Source organism: Catharus ustulatus, chromosome 5 (assembly GCF_009819885.2).
Source record: "Catharus ustulatus isolate bCatUst1 chromosome 5, bCatUst1.pri.v2, whole genome shotgun sequence".
Taxonomy (NCBI): domain Eukaryota; kingdom Metazoa; phylum Chordata; class Aves; order Passeriformes; family Turdidae; genus Catharus; species Catharus ustulatus.
In genome coordinates this window covers 74143757-74167033 of record NC_046225.1, presented here as the reverse complement: position 1 = coordinate 74167033, position 23277 = coordinate 74143757, and the positions used below count along the sequence as shown (strand labels likewise).

The 23277-nt window shown below is 46.2% G+C and overlaps 1 protein-coding gene across 3 annotated transcripts in view; it reads right to left on the bottom strand.

The window, feature by feature from the left end:
- PTPRA (protein tyrosine phosphatase receptor type A) overlaps nucleotides 1-23277 on the bottom strand; it is a 109881-nt gene that overhangs the window by 41307 nt on the left and 45297 nt on the right. For all 3 annotated transcript variants that reach the window (XM_033060552.1, XM_033060550.1, XM_033060551.1), the window contains one exon: nucleotides 15956-16027. The gene's annotated coding sequence lies outside the window, so the exon portion shown is untranslated. The remainder of the gene's footprint in view (nucleotides 1-15955; nucleotides 16028-23277) is intronic.

The window sequence follows — 23277 nt, the reverse complement described above, 5'->3', positions numbered from 1 at the left end:
TCTCATCCCAGATCAGCTCCTCAGAACTCACCAGGAACTTTCCAGCTGTTCCACTTGCTGGAATGATGCCACGTTTGTGTGTCAGACTAAACATCTGTGCTTTTAAGCCTGGGATTTTCAGATCAGATCTGTGTGTTTGGAGGGGGAAAACAACAACACAAACTGTCTGTTAGGGGAGTTCCATTGAACAGAGCCACCATTATTTCTTCCTCCCCATCCTCCACATGACCTCTCCTCCCTCCACAGGCAAAGCAGTTCAACAGATTTCAGGAAAATGCAGAGAAAAACAATATTGCACATTTTCTGTGGTCAGTCTTTTCCTGTTCAGTCAGAGAGGAGCTACCAGAAGCACAGCCTGCAGTTGGCACCTTCCCCTTGGGGGCTGGCACAGCACTTGGGGGTTTGGGGACCAGCTGGGAGCCCAGTATGAACTGGGAAAGGATGCTGGTTTATCCATGGGTGTGTGCACCACTCTGCTCTTACAGGGCACTCACTGCAAGTGATGATAGGATTCCTCCAGTTTGACTTCATAAATCTCCATGAATCTCCATGAGCTCCACTTCTCCACCCTCCCAGCTCTGCATCAGCCCCCAGTGCTGGAGTATCCTTTGGTCCCTGCTCACACCCATCCCCACCCTCACTTGAAGACAAGATTAAACATTTCTGTGCTGGCTTTGATTTGTGGTCAGATGTGGGGAACAAGATCTGTGCTTCTGGTCTGGTCCCCCATCAGAGGGGCACCACCAGCATCACCTCGTGCCTCAGCATTTTTGTTCTCTCCCTGCACCTCCCTGACAGGGAAGAATTTTTTCCCAATCTCCATCTAAACCTGTCCCTGCTGCTCAGCACCACCCCAGGCTTTTCCCTGTGTCCCACAGGGAAGCATTTTCATGTGGGGTTTGTCCTTCTCTCCCATTTCAAAAGACCTGAGATGCTACAAGAGCTGGGATGTGGAACACCAAAATTGGGGGTTTGGGAGCCTGGCAGGTAAAAACCATGAGTCACAAAGCACAGGAGCACTCAGGGATGTGGAATTGCACAATCCCTGCAGTAACCTGAGGACCAGAGGGGTGGGAGGAAGGAAATCTGGCGCCTCTTGTTCACACCAAGCAGGTTCCTGGAGCAAAGTGCAGTAATTTCAGGATTATAAGATGCACTGAGTATAAGCTGCAATTCTGGGTGCCAGCAACTTTTCATTCTTTGTCCATACATAAACCACACCTGATTATAAACTGCACATTACAATACAGAGTGTGATAAAAGGTATCTGTTCTATCACCATCTGTTGAGGGTGGGGCAGTGATCCTGATCTCCATGGGAGATATTCTGCTAATGGGCATCCATTGAAACCAGGCAGGGCATTGTTCTTTATCTTTTCACAACCCATCCTTCCTCCAGCCAGTCATTTTCTGCTCATGGCCATTGAGTCCCACTGTGGCACTGATAAAATTACTGCATCCCATTGGGAGTTGCTCCAGCCAGGGGGAAGAGCCCAACATTTCTTACCAAGATAAAAACAGAGGTTTTGGGACACTAAAGGAGCCCCTTTCTCCCCTGGACTCCAGAGGAAAACCGGATTTCTCCACATCCCCACTGGAGCTCCGGAGGGAAACTGCACCTTGTACAGGAGCACTGCTCCAGCTGAGCCACATCTGTCACTGCAGGAGGATGCAGCCACCATGGGATGGGACTGCTGCCAACACCCTGCCTGACGGGTGTCAGGCTGTACTCTGACTGTGTCAGGGTTTGGGGTTTGTTCTTTGTAGTGCTGTATTTCTATTTTAATTTCCCTAGTAAAGAACTGTTATTCCTAATTCCCATCTCTTTGCCTGAGAGCCTCTTGATTTCAAAATTATAATAATTTGGAGGGAGGGGGTTTACATTCTCCATTTCAAAGAGAAGCTCCTGCCTTTCTCGGCAGACCAAACTAAAACAGCAACTTTTCATTCTTTGTCCATATATAAGCCACACCTGATTATAAGCTGCACTTCGGGTTCACACCAAAATTTCAGTCAAAGTGGTGCAGCTTGTAATTGTGAAATTACTGTAATGCCAGGTCCAGGAGCTCTCCATCCCAAACGCCGCCGGCACGACCCATTGCCCGACTGACCCATTTTTAATCTTTTATTTCCCCCTTTACAAAACCATCTTATTTTCACTGAGAAACCCTAATTCCCTCTGAGCAAGGTGCGATGCTGGCCTCGCTCCCCCGACGGCGAGTCCCCTCCTGACCTATTTACGGAAGTGCTGCGGCGAGGATTTCGGCGTGATCCGCCCTGCAAAAGCCTAAAATGCCACTGCCCTACAAAGAGCTGGGATAAATTGACCCCTCTAAGCAAACTGCCAGGCTTTTATCTTCCCCCCATTGTTGGCTGACGCTGGAGCGGAATAACGAGACGACGCGGGGCTCCATTGGAAAACTCTGCCTTAGCAACTCAATTGTATCCCTGATGCCTGTGCTGGCTTTTATACACAGCTACTGGTTTGGAAAGCTGCTCCTGATTTCACACACTCACTCCATCAAGCTGCTTTTAGGATTTCCATCCACTTATTTTTGCCCGGTGTGACGGCGAAGGGAATTAGCGGTGGGGTTTGGAGAAGTGGCTCTATAAAAAAAAAAATAAATGTTGGGGGGATTGCTCTGGTTTTGTTTTCGTGCCCTTCATCCAGTCTAGACATGAAAGTCTCAGGATGCAGATGATTTCCGCCTCTCTGCAGAGGTTGGGCCGTGGTATTAAAAAAAAGGGGATGGAGGGAACAATAAGCACCAAGATGTGTCTAAAATTAGAGGTTTACAAAACAATCTGAGTTTATAATATCCCCAAGTACAATAAAAGCCAAGAGCAAGCGGGGCAATTATTTAAAAACTGCAGGATAAAAGGAAACCTTGATCAAAACTGTTATCAGGGGAACAAATCTATCTTTATTGTGTTGCAGTTTCGCTGCTGACTGAAATAACTTTTCTAAAATTGCCACTGTGCTGCTAAGAATTAGCTAAATAGAAGCAAAACACCAAAATCAAAACTGCCTTGCCCAAACCATCAACATGACAGCAGCCCACAGTTCTTCCCTATTTTCTGCCAAGGTTTAAATTCCAGTATGGTTTTGAGCACCTTTGCTCATCACACAGAAAATGGATGAGTTGATTTCCATGTGATCTTCAGTTAAATTTGCATTTTGGGTCTCAAGTGGTAGCAAAGCTGCAGTTCCAGGACTTTAAGTGAATGGGTAAATTAAGAGGAAAACACCAAAATTGTGTTTGCTTTGGTGCTGTTATTATTTTTAATATTAATCTTAAACAAGGAGCAAAATTGATACAACAGCAGTGCCAGAAATATTTTCCTCCTTCTGCCAGGGGAGATGAAAATGTCCTTTAAAATACTGGGGGGAAAATAATATTTACAAATCACTGCTGAGAGGAGGGATGCAGAACCAGCAGGGGATTGTGCAGCATCCAACTTCTGCTGTCCCTGACCACAGGGAGAATCCTGAAGGAATTAAGAGTTGTCAGGGGGATGAAGTCACTGTCAAGGATGGACTTTTCCTTTGAAAAGCCAACTCTTCTTCTGAGGATGAACCAGACCCTTCAGAAACCTGACCTTGCACTTGGGTGAGGTCTGAGCATAGATCCAGGGGAGATCTCCACAGGTTTTTCATTAGGACAGGACAGTGGAGCTGAGCTTCAGCTCTTGCACATGAAATAAGAAAAGATGAGCCCTGAGTACAGAACTAAATAAAAATGGACACTGCAGTCCTCATGGCCTCAAACCCAGGCACCCCCACATCTCCAGAACAAACATAACCATGGAGTTTGCCCAGCAAACTGCACCACACAAGCTGCTCCTTCATCCATAATCCTCATCTTCCCTGCTCCAGCTGTCTGCTCCCCAAATTCACACCCAGCACTAACCAAACCCAATCCATCTCCTTCCTAAATGCTGCACACAGTCCCCTTGCTCACCTTTTCCCTCCTCCCACATCCTACAGCTGTTTCCTCCACCACAACCATCCTTCCAGGCAAGAAATAAATCTCAGCTCTCCCCATTCCTCCTTGGAAATCCATACCAAGCCACAGATCCTTGTTTTTCTTCCCATCAAAAAGCACAGAATCCACCCTGGCAGATAAACAAGGTTGGTGACAAAGCATTCATGACCATCAAGCCATGATTCAGCCACAACACACCACCATCCACACAATTTCACGTTTAAATTATAATTTAACTGGGTCAAATCCCAACCTGCTTCACGAGGTTTTCTCATCATCAACCTGCACGACCACCAAGGGGAAAAGAGAGGGGAAATAAGAAGTTCATGGCCAGCTACAGGGTGCCCAGAGAAGCTGTGGCTGCCCCTGGATCCCTGGAAATGTCCAAGGCCAGGCTGGATGGGGTTTGGAGCATCCTGGGACAGTGGGAGATGTCCCTGCCCATGGCTGAGCTTTAAGGCTCATTCTGTGACACAATGATGATACACTCTGCTCCAATTTCTTCCCCATTCTCAGAGCTCTGTCCCATGGAGCAAATATAAAACAGGATTTTTTGGTGGGTGAAAGCCAGGAAAAAGCTGTTCAGCTCTCCAGTGAAACCACAGTCAGTTCACAAGCTCCAGACACCCAAGGACACCAGGCAGTTTTGGGAAATGCCTCAGCTGCAGCTCCAGGGAAGGTGAAGAACACTCCCTGCAAAGATGGTTACACCCTCCTAAGCCTAGAAAGAGCCACAGCAGGGGATAAAAAAAAAAATCTTTTAAAATAGAATATATTTCAGACAGCAGAATCCCAGCCCAGGACAGCAGCAGGGATGGATCCAGCACACTCCCAGCCCAGTGCCCTCCCCACCTCTCAGCAGGAGGAAATGAAAACCACATGGACTGGCCAGGGAAGGGATTGATCAGCTCATCTGGACCTGCCCAACACAGCTCCCTGCAAGAAATTTCCCAAATTGCTCTCTCCAGTCTCACTTACAAAAATCCAAAGCTCTTCTCCTGGGATATGATTTCTCCCTGCAGGAAGCCTTTCCTAGCAAGATTTTCCTTTTGAAAATATCTTCATTTCAATTTGCTGCCCCCCTGTCTCCCCTGCCTGTGTGCATTTGTGAACTACACTAATGAAACAGATTAACACCAAAAAGGAATTACAATTTAGGAATAAATTAGTTTATTTTCCTTTTATCCTCCACCAAAACCCCTCAACATGTCAAAGGAAGTCTGAGTCTCTCTGAAATCTTTTTTAAATTGGTCCCACTGCTCATAATTACACCTCTCCTCTATCCATACAAGTTATTTTGCTTTTCTTTCCCCTTCTTTTTTTTAGGGAGGAGGGAAATAAGGCAGAGAAAAGAGTAAGAGAGGGGAGAGAGGAGAGGAACCCAACCCATCTGATTGGCCTTAATTGCTTCCAACACTCCCCAAGAGTCTGAAAATGAAGGTTGTGATGCTGGTGTTGCCTGAGGAATATCCCCAAGTTCATTCCTGATGCAGGATCTGAGTTTATCCAACAACTGGGTTTTCTGCACCAGGAAACAGCTCCCACTTCCCACAAATACCAGGGAGAAAAGGGTGAGATGTGCCCAAATTGGGGGCAGCAGCTGCTCCCAAGAAATAATGCTTGTTCACAAAAATGGGATGGGCTGCAGGAGACAAACAAAGCCCCAAACACCCACCAGGCTGGAGGATAAGAACATTCTGATAAAGGGTGTCCAAAAATGCAATGGCTTCAACTGAAAATGTCCTTGAAAAAAACACTAGATGGGAAAACTCTATTCCTATTTCTCCAAAGGATTTTATCCCCATGTCTGGTGGTGAAAGCTATTCTAATTTATTACAAAAAATGGTTATTTTGGGCTTGATCATCACTTCAAATAATGACCCACTGGATCTAAAAGCCTGCTGCCACTTCAAGCTCTTCTCTCTGGGACAGGGACACCTTGCACTGGCCCAGGTTATTCCAAGCCCATCCAACCTGCCCTGAACACTCCCAGGGATGGGGAAATACAGGGATGGAGAATTACAAATCATGTTCCAATCCCACAGGTGCCCGGCTCAGCATCACTTTTTAAAGGTTTCCACTCCTGTCAGGAGTTTTGCTGGAGATTTTCATTCCCTCTTGTTCCAAACCATTCAGCCATTGTGTAAATCCTTGCCACACAAGGATCTGAAGGCCAAATTGGAATTTTTTAGGTGGGAGGGCTGCCCCAGGTAGGAAAACCCAACGAGGAAAATGTGAGGGAAGCTCACACTGCAGAGGAGCTCTCTGCTTGCTTCAGCAGCAAAGTTTAATTCCCACCCTTGTACAGCATGTTCTGATATTTAAAAATATTCACATCTCCTGTGCCCTTTATTTTTCTGACAGCTTCTCCTGGATGGGAAACACGGGAAAATCCGAACTGCAGCAACAGAGCAAAGAGCCAGGAACTGCAGGTCTGACCCAGGGCCAGCTTTGGGGGGTTTTTATTTAAAACACAACTTTAACAGAGCTGTAAATATAAATATAGATTCTCAATCACTTTTTAGAGCTCTAAAAGAAAGCAGTTTTGGAAATAGGAAAGCTGGAGCTCAGGGAGGCTGCCTGCCCTTCCCTGGCTGCACGTTTCCCTTTCTTGGCTGCAAGGAGCAGCAAGGAAGTGATTATAAAGCATTTATTTGCAAAATCACAGCCAATAAATCCAAGAGAAACAACACCCTCCCTCCCACTGCTCGGTCCTTGGGTGGGGGGGAAGTGAAGGAGAGCTGTAGGTCTGACCAGCAGGCAGGTGCAAGGCAGGAGATCTTCACTCCAAAGCTTTTTGGGAAGAGCTCAAACCTATAAATGGAATATTCACCCTTACCTCTGCTCTTGTGAAGGCTTAGAAAATAAAAAAAGCCTTAGAAAGGCAATGACAGTTGTGGAATGAAAATGCCTGAAAAGGTTAAAAAGAAAAAAAAAAAAAAAGATTGGGCTGTTGAATGAGGAAATGAGTAAGGGAGAGCAAGAGAAAATAAAACAGTACAGAAAAAGCCATCTAAATTCCCCTCCCCTTTCCTGGATGCAAACACCATCACAAGAAAACTGTAGGAAGCGAATCTGACTGCTTTGAAAATCACTGAGGTCAAAAGCCCGAGAGAAGAAAGGAAAAAGGATTAAACAAAGGGATGATATAATCTATCCAGCTATAATTCAAACCTTCGAGGTATAAATAGCTCCACTACAGGGCTCGAGTCAACCACTAATTTACACTGCAATCAGGAGGGGGAGGCAGATCCCCATCCCCACGAGCAGATTAATCCTTAATTGCTCATTTCTGCATTTCTGACACCTTTCTTTGAAGTACCAAAGCTGGTACCATCTCACAAAAGGCGCTGGTGAGGCTGAAAATGGGAGAGATGAGCCTGGCTGCTGCTTGTTGGGGCTCTGTGCACAGTCCCAGATGCTGCTGTGGGTCCTTCATGCAGAGAAGAAAGGAGATGGCTCCAATCCATGGGGATCAGAGAGGATCAAAGGCAGCATTTGCCAGTTTGACACAAAGGGAAGCAGGACTCGAATGGCAGCTCCTGTTTCACAATGTTTTTCCAAGACCTTAATTGCAGATAAATACTTACTGGGATATTCAAATACTTGTGAGCACTTCAGAGGCTCTGTAAATCCCTCTAGGAATACTGGTGAGGATGGATGGGGGGTGTGATGTGAGATAAGAGCAGCAGGATCATCAGGATCATCAGCTGGTGGCTTCCACCAAGGGACACCCAACCCCTGCTCAGTGCTGTGTCCCCACTTCATCCATCCTGATCCACGTGAGGAAGGCAATGGCACTGATGGAATGGTGACAGGAGGGGGTTCTTCAGTCCCTGCACACATCCTCTATGCAACTGCATCGATTTTTAGGGGAGAAATTCCTTCGTTCTTCACCACTTTGTCAACTTCTGCAGTTTGGTTCAAGCCCTGCTCCAGTGTGCATCCAGTGTTCCCAGTGGAATGAATATGTCCTGTCCAGACACCCCCTGCATGTGTCCTGTGGGTTAATTACCCACCCTGCCCCTGTTAATGACCCTCACTGCATCCCAGCCCAGCTGAACTGGATGAAAACACCATCCCAGAACCAGAATCACAGAATGGTTTGGGCTGGAAGGGACGTTCAAGACCAACCCCAGCCATGGGCAGGGACACTTTAACTGTCCCAGGGTCTCCAAGCCCTGTCCAGCCTGGAATTAAACAATGCCAGGGATCCAGGGGGCAGTGGGAAACCATTCCCTGTGTCTTGTCCCTCCATCCTCTGCCCAAAGTCCCTCTCCAGTTCTCTGGAATCCCCCCTTCCCTGCTGCCCAAAATGTGGGATCAGCTCAGAGAACATCCAGCCTTTCATCCACCAACATCCCCAAAACTTTCAGGGCTGCTATATCCCACATCCCTGCTATTTTTTGCTGATGAGATACAGCATCCCATATAAAAATTCCTGTCCTGTAACACATCAGACTCAACACCATCTCATCAGTCACCAACCTCTGCTACACAGGATTTTGACCTATTCCTTTTGGGAAGCATCCAGCTTGATCCCACTATCAGGGGTGTTTTTTGGGGTTTTTTTGTGGATTATTTAATTAGGATGTGCTCCTGGAAACCTTATTCCAGGCTGAGTGTGCAGCTAGTGGGAAGGAAGGTTTCTCCATGATGTATTTTCCTACCAAAATAGAAGCAGCATCTTTAAACATAAACAGATTTCATCTTCCAGCACGGCAGTCCTGGGGCAGGAGACTGAACCAGCTTTAACTGCTGAAGTCACACAGGGAAGAATTTGTGAAAATAAAAAAAATTCAAAAAAAAAGTGTGGTTTCTGTATTACAGCAGCTATGTGCTCCAGATGGATTAAATGCCATGTAGGCTTGGTGAGAAAAAAAATAACTTTGCTCCTCCCCCAAAACAGAAGTTGGGACAATTCACATCAAAACTGGATCAAGCACAAAGCAAAAGTCACCAAATGCTTCAAAAGCAGCAAACTGTACCAAATTCAGATGTTAAAGCATCACTGGGAAAAAAAAAAAAAAAAACCCACAACACCCTGTGGTATGAAACTCTGAAAATATATGTTAAAAATTGTACAACAGAGAATTTTCCCATGTTTTTTGCTCCCAAGAATAAAGAGTGGGATAAATCAACAGCTGAAAGGGCTGAAAGTCATTTTGCTTTTGTTAATAAAAAATCAGAGTATGGATGAAATCATTCAAGCTGAAAGGAAGAGCAAATGTTTTAAAAGGTATTTTCCTTTGAAAAGGAAAAATCTGCCTCACGGTAAAGAAAAGGAGCAAAGCAGTTCATGACATTTCTTTCCTTTTGTGACAGGGAAAATTTATTAAAATTCTGATTGCTGCATAAGGAAATAAAGTCATTTCATTACAAGCAAGACATGAAGCACTGAGGAAGGATTTCTTGTCCTGTTAAGGCTCAAACCCCAGGGCTGCCCCCTGAGATTAAAAAGCCCAGAAACAGCCACTTTAAAAACAATGAAAACTCCTGAACACCTGCCTGAGGAGTGGACAAGCTGGTGTCTAGCAAGATATTATCTTTTTTTTTATTTAAGGGCAAATAAAATTGAAGTGGGGAGTGGATGTTTTAAAGCAGTTAATGCAGAGCTGGGTTGCCAGCCAACATCTCATTAAAACATCTTCCCAAATGGTTCATTTCAGGATTCAAAGCACATAAAAATAGAGAAATAGATATTAAATAGGTTTTGATCAAGCCTCTGGCTGCTTGAGAAAAGGATTTTTAACAGATTCACCTCCAAAGCAGAATCAGCCTCAAACCAAGCTGACTTTCCATTGATCAACCAGCTCCAAACCAGTGCCATACTGGGCTTGCCCAGATTTAAGTCCTTCCCTCCAGACCCTTCACACTGTTCTTGGTCACCACCTGTAATTTTGAGTTTTATCCTTGGGATGAAGGCAGGCAGACACTGAACATCCCAAACATCCCAGCACCTGCCTGCTGAGCTCCCATCACTTCTACACACCTGAGTCTTCCCGCATGGATTAAAACACCATCACAACATCAATCCTGACCAACTTCTCTCCTGAAAACCCAACTCAGCTTCCACATTACTCCACCACCTTTCTGCTGCTTAAGCAGCACCATTTCCCCCTCCTGCAGAGCTCTCACCTCCCCACAATTTTTCTCTGCAAGGAGGAACCTTAAATAACTAAAAAAATAAACTGCAGCTGCAGAGACCTCCCTGCTCAGTCCCACCTGTACCTCAGAAGCTCAGCTGTCAGTTTAGACGCCAAAACATCCACTCATTTTGGGGGAGAAACAGCAACATTTCATCCTCAAACCTAGTTTGTCTCAAATGCAAAGGTTTTTGCAAAAGCATGGTCTTGTTCTCATGATCTTGTTGAAGGTCTCTTGCAACCCAGAACATTTTATGGTTCTGTGATGCTTTGATTTCTCCACCCCATTGTACAAGACTGGAAGCCCACATTAATATTTTTTGTTTGTTTGCTTTTTTAGGTTTTTGGGGTTTTTTTTAAAAATTAAGGACCAGGTCTAGTTGAATTTTGAACCTGCAAACTTCCTCTACAGCAAGAGCAGCTTGACCTTGGGGTTCCTCAAAGCTCAGCCCAAGGTAAGACCTGAGGCTGCCAAAAATCTGCTGAGTGAGGTGCAGCCAAGCTGGGCACTTTCCATGGAGGAAAAAGAGCCATGAAGAGGTAAAACACAGCTTTATTGTAGTATAAACCCCATCTACACCTGAAGAGTTTCACTTTAAAGAGCTTCTGCAAAGAGAGAATTGCTCACCAAGGCACACAAACCACATCAGATGGGAGCAGGACCCAGCCAAGCAGCCCAGACACAGCCCCCATCCCACAAATGCTCCAGCAAAACCATGGATTACAGGATTTCCTTCCCTGAATATTGTACATTTTACCACATCTTGCATTACAACTTACACACTGGGCAGAAGCACCTGGGTAAGAGAGGACAGCAGAGAAGGGAAAATGTCTTGCATAGGGATGGGGACCTATAAAATGCATTAAAAATCAAGTTTGGGAATTAAATTCCCTCAGGAATGTTCAACCAAAATCTGGTTTCTCTCTAAAGCTGTCCTCCTGCTGCAGATCACCCTTCCAGCTTCCCCAAGCAATAATTTACCTCCTTCCCCAGCGAGCTCATCCCTTGGCTCCACAGGTACCAACTGTGCCCTCTCTCATCACAAGTGCTGCTGTATTTCAACAAAGCTCAGAGCAACTGGTGGGCTTTGTTAAGACAAATCTCACATTTTGTGTCAGAACTGGAGGATTCACGCATCAAAAGCTCATCTGGCTTCTCCCCACCTGCAGCTGTTCACCTGCTGCCAGGTATCACTTCCCGTAAAACGTACCCACCGCAGGTAAAGAATCCCAAAAATACACCAAAAAAATTCCATTTTTCCAGCCTGTCTTATCTCCCTGTGGACATCCACACAGAAAAATCCCCAACCCAAAGATCTGGCTGCCCTCAGAGTGACTCTGTGTGAAAAGGGAACAGGTCCCCGACCGAGCGCCGCCGGTTCTGCACCACGAGGAGATCGGCCACGTGTTCAGCGCATCACAAATCCATCCAAGCACCAACTGGGGCTGCAAGGGCTCCACGTGGCCCTTGCCAAATTCCTGTGTAATTTTCCACTCTTTCTTCTTAATCATTGCATAATCCAGGGAAGATTTGTGCAGCAATATTAAAGGAAAAGTCGCTGGTGCGGGGAGAGGAAAACACCGGTGACGGTGCCAGCCTGACAGGGGATTTCCATGCTCTGCTCTTGGAAAGGTCTGATAAGATGGATATATTTGTTTTAGCTTTCAGCAAGAAACCAAAAGGATTTGGATTACAAAATCCTTAAATAACATCACGAGAACTGAGTTCTGGACAAGGAGATAGGAGAAGTTAATGGTGTGTTAGCAAGGCTGACCTGGCTAATCCCACTGCTGACCTGTGTCTGGCTGGGCAAACGTGTCCCTGCAACCTGGATGTGCTTCACAGCACGTGCTCTTTGGGGCCAGACAGTGCAGTTCCAAAATTCTGTGGGTTTTGGTTTGTATCAGCTGGGACCAGATGTTTTCCTCTGTGTCCTCTGTGCTTGGTACTGTGAAAAAATGTCACCAAAGCAGCTGCACTTGTGTTTGACCAACAAACCCAAAGCACAGCTGATTGAATTCCCTCTTCTTTTCTGCTGGAAAGGATCTTAAACACAATTTAATTCCATGCTGCTGCCATGACTTTCCACTAAACCAGGCTGCTCCAAACCCCATCCAACCTTGAGCACTTCCAGGGATGGAGCAGCCAATGTGCCCAAAATGAAGGATCTGAAAATTTTACTGAAAATGTGGATCAACTCAAGCCTCCCACTGGACCAAATATAATCAAAGCAAGGATGTGTCTGGAGACACCAACATGAAAAAGATTTGCTCCTATAGGTGCAGTGTCAGAAGTAGCTGTGCTTAGCTGCAATTAATTAATTTAGCATGGCTTGGTCTCAGTGGAGACAAGTTGTTGAGGAAGCCCTTAAAGTTAGCAAACAAACACCACTAAAAACCCAAACTGAGTGCAGCTGCAGCCCTCCTGAAAGCTGAACCTGTGGTTACTACACCCTGGCAACGAATTTCTGAGTCAACCACCCTTTTGGTGCAGTTTACCATCTGTTTAGGCAACAGGTACATCAGTTGTTGGTATGGGTTTTTCAGGAGTGAATTTCAATAAAAATCGCAGCTCTCAGAAGGATGTGAGAGCAGTTGATGTCTGTGCACTGATAGTTACACCTAATTAACATAAAAATGAGGTTTTCCTAATCACCTGCAAGAGGAAACCTGCTTCCAGAACAAGCTACTGGGGAAAAAAAAAATAAATTACTCCTCAGGGAGGCAGTTGTCAGAAATAAGGCAGAGGGTGGATGTGTTTATTTATACCCAGCAGCTCCAGGTAGGGGCTGCAGGTCCTGACACGCTGCCTGCTGTGGTTTCTGCAAGGAGTTTTCTCTTTCCTGTCCCCATTCCATGCTCAGCTCCAACCACCCAGTGCTGCTGGGAATGATGGTGTGCACTCTGTGCAGCAGTCCCTGCAAATCCCAGGGTGTTTTTTAGGATGCAGATCACCTCAGCAATATCAGATTTCCTGTAGAAATTTGAAGCTTCACAGGAAAGAGGTGGGGAAGAAGTGCCAGTGGGATTTAGGATTGTGATTTCTGGGCAAACCCTGTGTTTCCAAAACACACTCCAAGGATCAGCCTGCACATCAGCAAGTCCCAAAATGTGAGAGCAATCTTTAAAGGGTTCAGAAGCTGGTGGTGGCTTTGAAACTGAAAATCTGAGTGGGGGAAAAACCAATCAAAGCAGAATCCAGCAGGATGAAGCAGTGCAGGGCTGGGATGACTCCTGACCCAGCACCTCCTGTCCCATCTCAGAAGTTTGGTCACAATAAACTGTGCTTGGGGAGAAGATGAAGCTGTGAAACTTTTTTGAGGAGAGGCTGTGGGATCATGGTGCTGGAGGGTACCCCTGGAGGGGAGCAGCAGCACCCTGGTGATAAATGAAGTTTCAAGTTTCTGCTTGAACAAACACCAGAGGAAGGAGCCAACCACAATTACTGACTTATCTTGCAGGAAAGACATTTCAGTTATTGTGGGTAGCGCCGAAAACAACAGCTCGGCGCTGGAACCGGTGGAGGAAACCACACGTGTCGAGCTCTTCTGCAAATCCACAGGGCACAGCAGCGTGGCTCCCACCTCCCAAAAACCTGCTGGAGGAGGACATGGATGGTGCAGGGTTTGTGGATGGCTTTGGATGGGCTTTGTTGAAACAAGATCTGTGGTTTTGGTGTTCCCCCCTCTCCAAAACGCAGCGGTGCCGTGGGACTGTCCCCTCCATGCCCCGATGGGTTCTGCCCTTCTCAGCAGCTCTGGGAGGGTTTTGTGCTCTCAAACACAGCTCCACACAATGTCTCCATCACCTGAGCACCTTGTTCTGATTGCTTTCAACGCTCACTGGTGTTCTTCTCAAATGGTGGGACCACTGATACTCCACCTGTCCTATCATTCCCACCCATCCCTGATGCTCTGGGGGCAGAAATTTTCCCAGTTTTCCCCATCAGAGCCGATTTTTCAGATGATAAATACATTACACAAAGTACAGTAGATGAACACCCCAACACATTCACCTTAACCTTTTCTACTCTCTACAAAAAGGAAGTAAGAGAATTACAAGCAAATTTTTTCATGCCACCAGATTTAGTCAGGACATCAAAGCATCAATGTAGAATTTAGAATTAAACAAAACATTTGATTTTGTACTTGAAACCTGAAATCACCCAAAATTCCAGTAATTCCTTCCCCGCTCTTTCTATTCCTATGAGACACCGTAATTTTAAATATTGGATAATTTCAGTCTGCAGCTTGAAGGTTTCTCCAAAAACACCAGCTCTTTTTGGAGATGAACTGATGTCACTGCAGCTCATTTGCTTAATTAGTGATTTACAGCAAGATCTCTCCAGGAGAAGGGGGAAACCTTCAAATGAAAAGCTCCAAGCGCAGAATCAAGAGACCACCCCCTACGACTGTACAGAATTTTGGGGCACACTCCATCAATCAGCAGCTGTGCCTGATGCCATTCCACTTCCTAAATAAAAAAGTGAACCCTGCAAGAGGCCAAGCACAACTGCCCTGAGTTTTCCCTAACAGGAGGATGTTGCTTTTACAAAATCGTGCTGGGATGAGAAGTCGGCGCGCAGAACAAACACACAAATCCCCACGCTGTTGCACAGCCCTGAAGGAGTTTTCCCCTTATTTCAGCACTTTGTTTTTATCACTGCAGCCTTCCTTCCCCCCCAGCACTTGGCTTTTGCTGACCACTGCACACAAATCCTGCTCCAAAGGGGTGCTGGGGAGCACGGGGAGAGGGTTTGCACACAGATGTGCACGTTGCAAAAAACAACAATTCATGCAAATCCCTGCTCCAAGCAAATTCCACAGCACTGCATCTTATCACAAGCCAAACAAAAAGTATGAATACACTGGAGAATGGTAAACCCCCGTTCAAAGAATTTGCTCTTGTTGCAGCTTGAATTTCCCCCTCTCCTTCCAGCAGCTCTGTGCTGACACCAAAACCCAACCAGCCATTAACTGGACCCTTGGCCAGAAGTGAAAACCCAAACTGGGAGAGGAAGCAAAGCCTCTGTCACAGTGGATATTTTGGATATTTGGGAGTCTCTGTGGTAACTCCTGCAGAGGTGAACACTCTCTTTGCTTCAGGAAGAGGAGCAGAGACCAGCAGTGACCATCTCACCCTCCTGATGAAGCCTCCAAGCACATCCACCATGGCAAAAACAACCCAGCAAGGCAAGAATCCAGGTATTAAAGCAGCACAAAAACTGCTTATAAATCCATCTAACTCTGCTCACATTTGTATTTTCTTCTCCAAGCTTGTACAACAGTTTACAGCTTTTAAATCAGGGATTTTCCTCTGTTTCATCAATCAAGCACTCTCTTGCCACATTTGGAGATAGATCAGCTTTCCACAGAAGCTCAAGATGATGAAAATGAAAGAATAAAATATATTTTTAGTTCGAGTTCTTTTCCTTTTTATTTTTTTTCTTTTTTTTTTTGAGATGGCAAGTTAGAACCTGAATTCCAACCCAACCACTGGGTTTCAGCAGAACAAAAAAATCCCTGTGCTGAGTGCTCTCAAATAAGAGTCATGTCCCTTCCAACTCCATCCCAACAGAGACCTTATTATCCTTTGGGGGAGGAAGTCAAATTTTTTCCACTTAGTTACATTCCCAGGTAGTTCTTAAATAAGATTTCCCTTCCCTCTGTGTTTAAAGGGACACTTTAGCACAAGTTACTGCTTGGCCATAGTGCCACTGTTGTGTACTGAACCCCAAAATAGAGCAGGGCCACCAGCCAGGAGGATTTTATTTCAAGGACAGGACAAATGAGAAGATGCCAAAATTAACAGCACCTCTTCCTACCTTAATTATCGTAGGTCAATCGTCCACCTGCACGTCATTAGGAGCCCATAAAGGTTCTTCCAGTGCTGCCCCCTGGAAAAAAACAAAATAAAAAAAGGTTTTTAGAACCAAAGAATTAAAATACAGCAACATTTTAGGAAACAGCATTTTTACTGCTGCCAGCAAAACAATTCCACTTCATTTTACCAGATGCAAAATGCAGTTTTTCATTATTGCACAAGCTACAGATGCACTTGAAAAAAAAATGAATATAACTTTTAAATGCAGAAAGCAAAATTAGGAGTTTCCAGGGTTAAAAGTGCTTTTGGGAAGAGGTGGCAGGAGGGAATTACAGGGCAGCAGCAGCAGGAGTTACAGATGAAGGGACTCTGATATTCCCAGCTTGGCTGTAAATAAAGTTTAGAAGGGTCCAGAGCAAGAAGAAATATATAATTTTTTTGCAGTGAGGGCACCACAAACACTTTGGGTGTATTTCCCCAGACAGAAGTAGTTTGGGCATTAGGAAAAGCAGTTCTGTGTGTTCATTTACCCCCAGCCCAAGGGAAGGGGACACAAAGCCACACAGAGGTCACCAGGATTTCTGGTGGCCACACACCCACGGGACAGGCACCAGCAGCTCCCCCAAGCCCCAAGCTCTGTGCACACACACTCTGGCTGTAGGATCAGTGTGATCCCACAAGGCTGGAGACCTGCAAGGATGTTCTTGCTCAAACCACCTCCCTGCTGGGGTTTGGATTCCTGGCTCCATCAGCACAGCCACACCACAGAGGCTCAAGGTTCATTTGCCATGTCCATCCTGCTCCTGGCTGTCCCCAGTTTGATATATCTCCACTCCCTGCATCTCAGTTCCCCTTCCCAAAGTATTTTTTACCCACATCAGCTTGAGGCAGCAGCAGGGCTGCTTGGAGGAATCTGCAGAGCCAATCCCCAGCTAATCCCATCTTCTGGGGCTGCTGCTGTGAAGCACAGACTTACAGACCTGAGGCACTTCTAGATTTCGAGCTGAATACATTTAAACCAAATTAATATATTTTTTTTTCTCCTGCTGACATCTTTCCTGCCCAGCCTTGGGCAGGATGTGACCCAGCCATCTGCTGTGTCCCTGCCAGGAGCTGTGCAGCTCAGACATAATCCCTGGGTGATCTCCCCATTGTTTTTCATCCTGCTCAAGTGTTGACTCGAGCACTTGTTCAATCAGACAAGTCCCAGCACTGCAATCAGATGGGCTGATTTTCTACCTCCAGAGAAGAAAAAATCTGATTTAGTCGAGTGTGATAGAACCAGGAGCTTCAAAGCAACGAGCCCTGGAGATCAGGTCTGCTCTGCAGCCTGCCAGGATTGCTGCTTTACCTGAGCAGACCACCAGCAAGCTCCACTGCAAGAGAAGCTGTGAGACAGAGCAGATTAAAAAACATTGCATCTGCCAGAAAGGAGAGCTGGGTTATTTTCCTGGTATTTCTTTTTTAAGGCAACTGGAGAAGAGCTGAGGCATCTCCTTTCTCTTGTCTGTGGCTCTAAATGAGTGACCCCAGATGTGCCAGACTCACTGGTATTACCAAATATCCCTTGCAATTTCTTCTTTATGATCCAACACCTCCCAGGAACTCTGCTGTCCTGGGGCAGAGGGGTCTGATGGACACAAGAATTCAGTCCAGCCTTTGGTCAGCTCTGTGCATTTCAACAAAGGAAAACATTTTATGGGATGGAGGCAGGAAGTTGGCATTAACTAATTTGCTGTCAATATTTTCATGGTCAATTTATTCCTTCATTCACAAGGGAGATTCCAAGCTCAGCTTTGGATGGTGCTGAGTTTTAGAGAATCACAGAATTATGGAATGGTTTGGGTTGGAAGGGACCTCAGGAGATGATCAAGTCCAGTGTCGCTGCCATGGGCAGGGGCACCTTCCATCAGCCATTCCAAACCTGCCCAGCCTGGCCTTGGACATTTCCAGGGATGGGAAGTCCACAATCTCTCTGGGTAACCTGTGCCAGAGCCTCTTCACCCTCACAGCCAAGAATTACTTCCTAATATCCCATCTGAATCTATTCTCCTACAGTTTAAGCTCATTCCCCCTCATCCCATCACTCCATGCTCTTGTCCAAAGTCTCTCTCCAGCTCTGTTTTAGCCTCTCTAGGTGCTGGAAGGTCTCCCCAAAGCCTCCTCTTCTCCAGCTCCCCTGCTGCCACCACCATCAGTTCAAAGGGAATCAGCAATGAGTTTTTCCAGAGCTTGGAGCACAGGGCACGGCGAGATAACAAAAAAACCAGCAACTGCAAAGGCAGAATGAACACAAGAGAGCTGAAAAATGTCAGTGGCACGTGTGTGAGAGCTGGCTGTGCCTTCAGCTGGCTGTGCACAGGAGCAGAGGGGAATTGGGGACGCAGTGACTCGCAGCCCTCGTTCCCTGTGACAGGTACAGAGCGCGGCACAGGCACTGCAGTTTGTCACAGCACTAATATCTCATGTTGGACAATCTCACTGGAGTGTTTTACATCCACAGCTCTTCTCAGAAATCACCCACTGGCCTCAGAAATCAGTTTCTGAGCAGAGAGGAAGCGTGGTCAGCACGGAGCTGAGCGTGTCCCAAATTCAGCTCAAGATCCTTTCCCCTCCTCTGCCCCTTCCCCACCCCTCTGTGCCCCAGTGGCAGCACTGCAATCCTCTTGGCAGATAATCCTCCCAAAAAAACTGCCATCAGCTGAGTGTGGAAAGCCATCCCTGACACCCACTGACCTCAGGAATAATAATAATAATTCATAATAATATTTGTATACATTTGTATTTATTTGGATGAAAGCAACTGAACCTGCTGCTGCAGCACACCCGATGGTAAGGAAGACATGCCAGGTTTCCATTCTCTGCCACAAAAATTCAGTTTTCTAAGCCTGGCAGCAAACACTGACCTGATGCAGGTATTTCTGACAATATACTAAGCTGCTTCAGAAAGAGATTCCAGCACTGGACCCAGTGTCTTTTCCAGGATGGTCAGAATCCTGGAATATCCTGAGCTGGAAGAGACCCATCAGAATCACTGAGTCCAACTCAAAGTGCAGAACATCCCAAGGATCCCACCCTGTGCCTGAGAGCATTGTCCAAAAACTTCTCAAACTCAGCCCTGGAGCTGTGATGGTTTTGGCTAGGATAGAGTTAATTTTTGGGACAGATTCAATTTTCTTCCCAGTAGCTGGTAGAGTATTTTGGATTTAGGATGGGAGTGATGGTTAGCTCTCTGCATTTCAACAAAGCAGCAAATTTTATGGGACAGAGTCAGGAAGTTGGCAAAAGGAAATGTGCTGTCAATATTTTCATGGTCAATTTATCACTTCATTCACAAGGCTGACAAGATTCCAAACACAGCTTTGGAGGGTGCTAAGTGCAGGAAAATCACAGGATTTCACAGGTGATGGAGACCATGTCAGGTTAAGTTGGAACAAAATAATTTTTAAGACTCCTTCCAACCCAAACCAGTTTGTGATTCTATGGAAAAAAAAATTTCAGCCATTTCTTTTATTAAAATGAGGAATACAAGGTTACAATCTGAGAGGGTTTTTTTTTGGAAGAACCCTGCTGAGAAAGTGCTCTGGGAATTCAGATGACGACAGCAGCTCTGTTAATCTGGGATTTTAATGGAATAAAACATTACAGACACAAATGCTCAAGATCAGGGGTTGGCAAAGGTGGCCCACAGTTCCAGGAGTCCCCATCCATTATTAAAATAATTAAAATAAAGGAAGGCAGGTATTAGCTGGCTAGACAGCCCCAAATCCTGCTGCCTGTTAATCCACCTGAAACCCAAGTGTATCAAGGCAAATTAAAGCTGCCTTTAATCCATGCAAATCTCAGCCCAGGAATCCTTTATTCTCTTACCTCCTGCCACGTTCAGCCCTGCCCTGCACCCCATCCACGCTGCCAGAGCAAAACAACACAAACCTCCCTATTTGAGCAACAGAAAGGAAGAATTTTGCACCTTTCACACATTTTGGGATGGATGCAGCTTTGTGCTTCATTGGCTGGGTGAGACCAAACCCTGCTCCACCTGTGCTTGCTTTAATCACATGTATCGACACACATAAATTAGGGCAATTTGTGCATAAATTAGGCAGCATCATTATGCTAATTGGGCTGGTATGATTGTGCTGGGAGTGTTTGCAATCTGCCACAGTCCTCTGGGACAGCGCTGAGAGGGAGCTGCTGCCTCTGAAAAGGCTGGAGCTCCTCTGGGATCCCTGGGGCAGGCACAGCCCCACAGAGACCCAAACCAAGCCTCAATAACTGAGGAGAAGGGGTGAGGAGAGCTGGTGTGATCTGCTTTTCCTCTGGAATGCTGATTTCTGCTCTCTGCTTCCTAAAATTCCCTCTGATGCACAAAGCAGGTTGGCTGCAGAGAGAGGATGCTGGAAAAAAAAAACCCCTGAGGTGTGTGTAAACCAAATAAAGAGCAGGAGACAAACTCCTTGCACTTTGCTCTATCAAATTTATGTGAAGAAACAAGTAAAACTCACAAAAAGCAGAGCCACTCCACTGTACCTCTCCCAATACCACCTGAATTGCAACAGAGGTAGGAATGGTTGCTGGGATCATGAGAGTAACCTGGTGATCCCTGTCCTAAAAGAACAAAACAACCCAAATCTTTCCAATTAAATGAGCAAAGATAAGGGGGGGACAAATCAACTGCTGAGTGACTGCTTCTCCTTCTGGAATTGTAGAATATCCAGAGCTGGGGGGGATCCAAAAGGATCCAACTCCTGTACAGGACACCCCAAGAATCACAGCAGAGACTTGGTAAATCATTAAATCACCATACACAGGTAGGTGTACCTGGAGGAGGTAACTATAAGGGATTTTCAGGGGTTTTTACCCAAACCTGGGTTTCTGTAGCTGTCCCACAGGTGTCCTGCAGGGCTGGGGTTGGTGTCCCTGCCCAGACTCAGCTCCAAGGGCTGGTGTTGTACCACATCTCCCTCCTCCTTATGGATAATACCATAGGATGCTCCCAAAGTCATTCAGTTTTCCCTCCAAAACTGGTCAGTGATTTACCAAATGGGACCATTTGAAAAATCCTCCCTGTGGAACTTGAATTCTCTCCCTTCAGAGGAAATTTGAGCTCGGTTTATTCTCCAGGATCCAGCCAGGAGTTTTTCCTCCAACAGACATGCTGGCACTTTGCCTGGCTAAAAAACATAGAGTAGAAGAGCAGCAAGCACTAAGCTACTACTACTAGAAGTGTTAAAAAAAAAAAAAATCAACTTTGAGCAAACCATCTGGTAACACTCACTGTGCCACAGGTGAGAGCAAACACAATACGCTCCGTACAGCACCAAAAAAATCATCAATGCTCACAGAATGAGGGTGTGAAACACCAAACCAGCCCAGGGGAAAACTGGAATAAGTTGCCCAGATTTACTGTGGCTGCCCCTGGATCCCTGGAAGTGTCCAGGATGGACAGAGCTTGGAGCAGGCTGGGATGGTGGAGGGTGTCCCTGACCATGGCAGGGGATGGAACTGAATGATCCTCAATAAAGAGGGAAGGATGAAACACTGGGAACTGGGAGATGCTCCACAACCAGCAGGAGCAGGGAGCAGAACTGAGCTGTTTCAGCTGCAGGGCCAAAGGAATTAGTGAGACAGAAAGGGAAAAAAATCTGCAGCCAGCTTCCTTCTGCTCTTCTGCTGCTCCCCTGAGCATGAGTGGCTGGATGGTGGCTTCCCCCACATCTTTAAGCAGAACCTTCTCTAATAATTTAGCAATGAAAGCAAACTCATCTCTCCCTCCCTGTGATGGAATATGGATACTGGCACGGGCCAACATCAGCATCTTAACACCCCAAAATTCCCAAGCCTCTCTGAACACCCACCACCTTATTAAAACAGCTTTAAATCCTCTTCTCTGCACTCTTTGGTGATAATTAGTTTTAGTCTGTCACCAGCAGATCTGTCTAGGATTGCAGCTAAGCCAAAAGGATATGAAAAGGTTTTGTCCAGAGCCTCTCCACACCAAATCAGTTCAGAAAAGAGAAAAACAAAACACGAGCTGGCTGCACCGGCAGCTCCAACAGTCTGTGCCGCTCAGAAGGGAACACAGCAAGATTTAATAAACAAGCTCAATAAAGTTATTCTTCCCTGTTTTATTTCCCCTTAAAGCAGCAGCCCAATTTGGTTTTGTTTCCATCACAAGCAGCTCCTTTGATCGCTCCTGACGGGAGCACAACGCGGGGCCCCGGCGTGCGGAGCCTCCCCCAGCCCCTGCCAGCTCCCACTGCATGGAGCTGCTCTGCCTCACCACAGCAATTCCTGTAATTCAAGTCTGGCAAACAATTCCTAGGCTGAAAATGGGACAGCATCCAGTTGTTATCTCCTTTCTTGTAAAAAAGAACTAAAAAAAAAATTAAATAAATAACAACCCAGCATTATTTACTCTACCTGCCTGTTTGCCGTGCTGGCAGTGCCACCACGCAGGTGTGACAGCAACAAACGTGGCAGCTTTTGCAGTTTTGCCTGTTGATGTCTCTCCTTTCATCCCAGCAAACAGCCTGTCAGAGCTAAAGGAGCAGCTGGGAGCAAGGAAAGCATCCGGCTCTCTGCTGACAGCTGAACAAGCCGGCAGTTTTCAGGAGGAAAAGCTTTCCTACGCTTCTAAACCATGGCAACTCCTCCCAGAGCTGATCTGAAAAGTCTTTTCTAACCTTAGTGACTCCATAATTCTAATATTCTGATGTATTCACTCATCTGTACCAATCCACACAAGGATTTCCATCCCCAAAAAAATAAATATATATATTAAAGACCAAAAAACCCATCAGTTTTCTTGCAGACATTAATTGTGAACCAATCCCAGCCTGTGCAGACACCAACCCCTGGCCAGGCACAGGAACTATGCACAAATGGGGGTGAAAGGCTTTTGTTTGCAAGGTTTTGCTCACCAGGACACACCTGATAAGAGCGAGGGCACACCCCGAGATAAACCCGGCTCAGGCTCCCCAAGCCAGCCCTGCATCCCGGCCGAGGGCTGGGGAACAAACACCCAAAGAAAACACCCTGTGTGTAACAGCCCCATTTCCCTTGGCAAACCTCTCTGCTTCCCTTTCCTCGCCCTCTCTGTGGGAGGGAGCAGAAACCATTCCCTGGCATTTTCTGAGCTGCAGCCTGGCTCTGCTCCCGTGGATGGGATGCAGGGCTGATGCCTGAGCCCAGAGCAGGAGCACCCCACCATCTCCTGGTGCCTGTAGCACTTGGATCTTACTGGTTTTTAGGCTGGAATGTGCAAAGAGGGTGAAGCTGTTTGAGAAAAGGCATCCTTTACAAATTGAAGTGATACAGCTG